Genomic DNA, 6,419 nt, shown 5'->3' with positions numbered 1-6,419 from the left:
GGAACCAGGTCACTGGTGTTTATTGATGACCTGACTGCTGATAAAAGCAGCAGGATGAATTCTGAAGTGTATAGGCCTATACTTTCTGCTCAGATTCAGCCAAATGCTGCCAAACTGATAGGACGCCGCTTCATATTGCAGATGGATAATGACCCAAAACATAGAGCAAAAGCTACCCAAGAGTTTCTGAAGGCAAAGAAGTGGGATGTTCTTCAATGGCCAAGTCAGTCACCGGATCTCAACCCAATAGAGCATGCTTTTCACTTACTGAAGAGTGAAGAGTGCCACAAACAAGCAGCAGCTGAAAGCAGCTGCAGTAAAGGCCTGGCAAAGCATCCCGAAGGAGGAAACTCAGCATTTGGTCATGTCCATGGGTTCCAGACTTTAGGCAGTCATTGACGGCAAAGGATTTTCATAGGGATGTCAGAGAATTCCACCACGGATCTCGGTGAGGCCGAATGCCAGTGCATTCGGCCTCCCGAAATCCGTGGCGGAACGAAGCCCCCCCCCCCCCCGTGAAAGGCGCGCGAAACAGAGCGCTTACCTGCTGCCGTTCGCGCTGCTTTGCGAATGGTGGCCGTGTCTGCGGCCGCCATTCGCTTCTTCATTATAGCCATGATAGGCTACATAAATAATTACGTAGCCTATCACGGCTAATGCAGGGACACCATTTGCATCCCTGCGAAGGCTGTGATAGGCTACGTAAATATTTACATAGCCTATCACGGCAAAAAAGGGAACACAAATGGCCGCCATAGCTGCCGCCATTTGTGTTCCCTTTTTTTGCCGCGATAGGCTACGTAAATATTTACCTAGCCTATCATGGCAAAAGACGGGCGCAAATGGCGTAGTGGCTGCCATTTGCGCCCCTGTCTTTTGCCGTAATAGGCTACATAAATATTTACATAGCCTATCACAGCAAAAAACAGGAATGCAGATGGCGGCCGCCATAGCCGCCATTTGCGTTCCTTTTTATTTTTTTTGCCTTGATAGGCTACATAAATATATATGTAGCCTATCACAGAAAATACAGGGATGCAAATGGCAGCAGCTATGGTGGCCGTCATTTGCGTCCCTGTGCAGCCCAGTGGCCGGATGTCCGGCTGTGGGCAGCCCCAGCCGGCAACTCCGCGGAATCGCTGTGGAGCGAAGCCAGCCAGGGAGAATTTCGGGGGGAAGGATGGAGCTCCTCCCCCCCACCGCAAATGTCACCCTTCGAAAAGGTAAGTGACTTTCATACATCCCTAGATTTTTCATCCTGGTATTAAAGGCGATCCTTAAGGTTGAAATGATGTTGGTTTGTTCCGTTACTTATGAACCACCAACGATGGGTATGTGTGTATGCCACTGGCTGTACTTCCTGGATGGTTAGTGCCCCACTTTTGTCAAACCCTTTGAATTACAGCTGAAAGTCCTGACTTCGCTCCCATCTGGGTGTGTTTCCTTTCAACTTCAATGTGGTGGTGTACAGAGGCTACCCCTTCATGGATCACTGCCTTGTTGTGGCGAAGGGTCTTGCGTAACTCAGTGAAGCCATACGCTATGCCGTGCAGGGCTACCCAAGGTCATGGTGGAGAGTTCTGACAAAATGTGGTCCACTGGAGAAGGAAATGGCAACCCACTCCAGTATTCTCGCCAGGAAAACCCCATGGAACGTATCACAAGGCTAAAAGATACGATACCGGAAGATGAGCCCCTTAGGTCGGAAGGTGTCCAATATACTACGGGGGAAGAGCAGAGGGTATTTCCAAGTAGCGCCAGAAAGAGTGAAGTGGCTGGGCCAAGCCGAAAGGACACTCAGCTGTGGATGTGTCTGGTGGTGAAAAGAAAATCCAATGCTGTCAAGAACAATATTGTTTAGGAACCTGGAATGTAAGATCAATGAATCAAGGTAAGCTGGAGGTGGTCAAACATGAGATGGCAAGATTGAACATCGACATCTTGGGAATCAGCGAACTAAAATGGACAAGCATGGGCGAATTTAATTCAGATGACCATTATATCTACTACCTGTGGGCAAGAATCCCTTAGAAGAAATGGAGTAGCACTCATAGTCAATAAAAGGGTTGGAAAAGCAGTACTGGGGTACAATCTCAAAAACAACAGAATGATCTCAGTACGAATCCAAGGCAAGCCATTCAACATCACAGTAATTCAAGTCTATGCCCCAACCACTGAGGCCGAAGAAGCTGAGGTTGATCGGTTCTATGAAGACCTACAACACCTTCTAGAACTAACACCAAAAGAAGATGTCCTTTTCATCATAGGGGCTTGGAATGCTAAAGTAGGAAGTCAAGAAATAACCGGGATAACAGGCAAGCATGGCCTTGGTGTACAAAATGAAACAGGACAAAGGCGAATAGAGTTTTGTCAAGAGAACACGCTGATCATAGCAAACACTCTTTTCCAGCAGCACAAGAGGCGACTCTACACATGGACATCAGATGGTCAATATCGAAATCAGATTGATTATGTCCTTTGCAGCCAAAGATGGAGAAGCTCCATACAGTCAGTAAAAACAAGACCTGGAGCTGGCTGTGGCTCAGATCATGAGCTGCTTCTTGCAAAATTTCGGCTGAAATTGAAGAACGTAGGGAAAACCACTAAACCATTCAGGTATGACCTAAATCATATATGAATTGAATATACAGTGGAGGTGAGGAATAGATTTCAGGGATTAGATTTGATGGACAGAGTGCCTGAGGAATTATGGACGGAGGTCCGTAACATTGTTCAGGAGGCAGCAACTAAATACATCCCAAAGAAAAAGACATGCAAGAAAGCCAAGTGGCTGTCTGATGAGGCTTTACAAGTAGCTGAGGAAAGAAGACTAGCAAAAAGCAAAGGAGAAAGGGGAAGATATATCCAACTGAATGCAGAGTTCCAGCGAATAGCAAGGAGAGACAAGAAGGCCTTCTTAAATGAACAATGCAAAGAAATCAAGGAAAACAACAGAATGGGAAAGACTAGAGATGTTTTAAAAAAAATCGGAGATCTCAAGGGAACATTTTGTGCAAAGACGGGCATGATAAAGGACAAAGAAGGCAGGGACCTAACAAGCAGATGAGATTAAGAAGAGGTGGAAAGAATACACAGAAGAAATATACAGGAAAGATCTTAATGTCCTTGATAGCCATGATAGTAATGTCCCTGATAGCCATGATAGTGCGGTCACTGAACTTGAGCCGGACATCCTCGAGAGTGAAGTCAAGTGGGCCTTAGGAAGCATTACTAACAACAAAGCTAGCAGAGATGACAGTATTCCAGCTGAGCTATTTAAAATCCTAAAAGATGATGCTGTTAAAGTGCTGCACTCAATATGCCAACAAATTTGGAACACTCAACAGTGGCCACAAGACTGGAAAAGGTCAGTTTACATTCCAATTCCAAAGAAGGGCAATGCCAAAGAGTGTTCAAACTATCGCACAATTGCGCTCATTTCACATGCCAGCAAGGTGATGCTCAAAATCCTACAAGCTAGGCTTCAGCAGCATGTGAACCGAGAACTACCGGAAGTACAAGCTGGGTTCCGAAGAGGCAGAGGAACTAGAGATCAAATCACCAACATTCGCTGGATCATGGAGAAAGCAAGAGAATTCCAGAAAAACGTCTATTTCTGCTTCATGGACTATGCTAAAGCCTTTGTTTGAGAAACGCCGGGTTGGATGAATCACAGATTGGAATTAAGATTGCCGGGAGAATTATCAACAACCTCAGATACGCAGACGATACCACCCTAATGGCAGAAAGCGAAGAAGATCTAAAGAGCCTCTTGTTGAGGGTGAAAGTGAAGAGTGCAAAAGCTGGTTTGACGAAGAGGTGTCGGGGTCACGAATGGGGTCACGAAGAGTCGGACACGACTTAACAACTGAACAACAACAACAGAGGCCAACTGCCCAAACAGTTATCCTTGTTCCAATATTTCTGGCTCTGGCTGTACATTAGGTTAAGTAGTTGGGATTCAGGGAATAACTTCTGAGAGGTATTATATTAAATGTGGTGCCTGTGTTCATACTAATGTAATCTTTCTAGAGGGCAGAAGGAGACAATCACACTCTAAAAGCTGAGTGTATAACAATAGAGTGTTGATTGTCCCCAAATTGTCCCCAACTCAACCTGGATGGCCCGGGCAACAGACCCACTGGGTTGAAACTGCTGCTGCTGCATGCCAGGTCACTGAATGGTAAAACTGCTATCCAGGACTTGATCCTGGATGAGCACACTGACCTGGCCTGTATTACAGAGACCTGGTTGCATGAAATTGGTGGTGGTGGTGGTGGTGGTGGTGGTAATCTCTCTCAGCTCTGTCCCCCAGGGTTCTCTGTCCAGCAGCAAGTAAGACCTGGGGGGCAGGGAGGTGGAGTGGCAGTGGTCTATCGAGATTCCATCCCCCTGACCAGGTGCCCTATCCCACAGTCAGCTCAATTCAAGTGTGTGTATTTGAAGGTGGGTGCCCAGGACAGAACAGGGACTCTGTTGGTATACCGCCCGCCCCACTACTCAACAGTCTCTCTTCCTGATCTAGCTGGGGTTAGTCTTGGGGCTGGTGTTGGAGACCCCTCGGCTTGTGCTGGGGGATTTCAACATCCATGCTTAGTCTGCCCTGTCGGGAGTGGCTCAGGATTTCATGTCCGCCATGACAACCATGGGTCTGTCCCCAAAGGTATCTGGCCCCACCCATGCTTCTGGGCACTCTGGACCTCGTTTTCTGTGCTGGATGGGGTGATAGTGATCTGAGAGTGGAGAAACTCTATAATTCCATTGTCATGGACAGATCACTGCCTGATGGGGTTTAGACTTGTTGGCACTCTGAACCTCTTCAGGGGTGGAGCTAGGGATGTCAGAGAATTCTGCCACGGTGCATTTGGCCCCTGAAATCCGTGGCGGAACGAAGCCCCCGCCCCACCACCCCGCGAAAGGCGCGCGAAACAGAGCACTTACCTGGTGCCGTTCACGCTGCTTTGCAAATGGCGTCTGCGTCTGCAGCCGCCATTCGCTTCCCTGTTTAGGCCGTGATAGGCTACATAAATACTTACATAGCCTATCACGGCTAACGCAGGGATGCTATTTGCATCCCTGCAGAGGCCGTGATAGGCTACGTAAATATTTACGTAGCCTATCACAGCAAAAAAAGAGAACGCAAATGGTGGCCGCCGGAGCCGCCACTATTTGCGTTCCTGTTTTTTTGCCGTGATAGGATACGTAAATATTTACGTAGTCTATTCGGTAAAAAAAACGGGCGCAAATGGCGTAGCAGTTGCCATTTGCGCCCGTCTTTCGCCGTGATAGACTACGTAAATATTTACGTAGCCTATCACGGCCAAAAACATGAACACAAATGGCGGCCACTGTAGCTGCTGCCATTTGCGTCTGCAGGCTCCACATGCCTGCGAATGCACCCGGCTGGCGGCTCCATGGAGTTGCCAGGTTAGGATTTTGGGGGGAGGTGCAGAGCACCTCCCCCCCACCATGAATGATCCCTGCGAAAAGGTGACTTTCGTACATCCCTAGATGGAGGGCTGATTAAGATGGTCTGCCCCAGGAGGCTGATGGATCCGAATTGTTTCCTGACAGCTTCTTGGGGATTTTCCTGTTGCCTTGGCGGACAATTCTGTCAAAGCCCTGGCTGATCTCTGGAATGGAGAAATGACCAGGGTCGTGGATACAGTCGCTCCTGAGCGTCCACTCTCACTAAGTGGAGCCACACCAGCACCCTGGTTTTCTGGGGAGCTGGCAGCAATGAAATGAGTGAGAAGACTAGAGCGACATTGGCAGAAAACTCAGAGTGAATCTGACTGAACATGGACTAGAGCCTATTTGAACACCTACTCTTTGGCAATATGGGCAGCAAAAAAATATTTTTTTCTGCCACTATTGCATCTGCGAAGAGCCATCCAGCAGAGCTGTTTCGAGTGGTCAGGGGTCTTCTATACATAAGACCACAAGAGGAGAATTTAAACCTCTCGACAGCCCGCTGTGAACAATTTGCTCAGCACTTTGCAGACAAAATCGCTCGGATCCGCTCTGACCTGGATGCTGTAGTTGATACAGACCCAGTGGATGTAACTTTGGCCCCTGCTTGTCCACTGTTGTTGGATACTTTTCAATTTGTACAGCCTGAGGATGTGGACAGGATCCTGGGAGAGGTGAGAGCCACATGTGTTCTAGATCCTTGCCTTTCCTGGCTCATAAAAGCAGCCAGAGGTGGACTGGCCGAGTGGGTGAGGGGAGTGGTTAATGCCTTCTTTAGGCAAGGCTGAGTTCCAGCCTGCCTGAAGGAGGCGGTGGTGAGACCTTTGTTAAAAAAGCCCTCCCTGAACCCCATGATATTGGATAATTATCGGCCAGTCTCCAATATTCCATTTCTGGGCAAGATATTGGCACGCGTGGTGGCCTCCCAACTCCAGGGATTCCTGGAT

This window comes from Heloderma suspectum, chromosome 1, assembly GCF_057233095.1.
Source record: "Heloderma suspectum isolate Gila_16-S chromosome 1, 16-S_ref, whole genome shotgun sequence".
Taxonomy (NCBI): Eukaryota; Metazoa; Chordata; class Lepidosauria; order Squamata; family Helodermatidae; genus Heloderma; species Heloderma suspectum.
Note: the sequence above shows the minus strand (reverse complement) of the source record.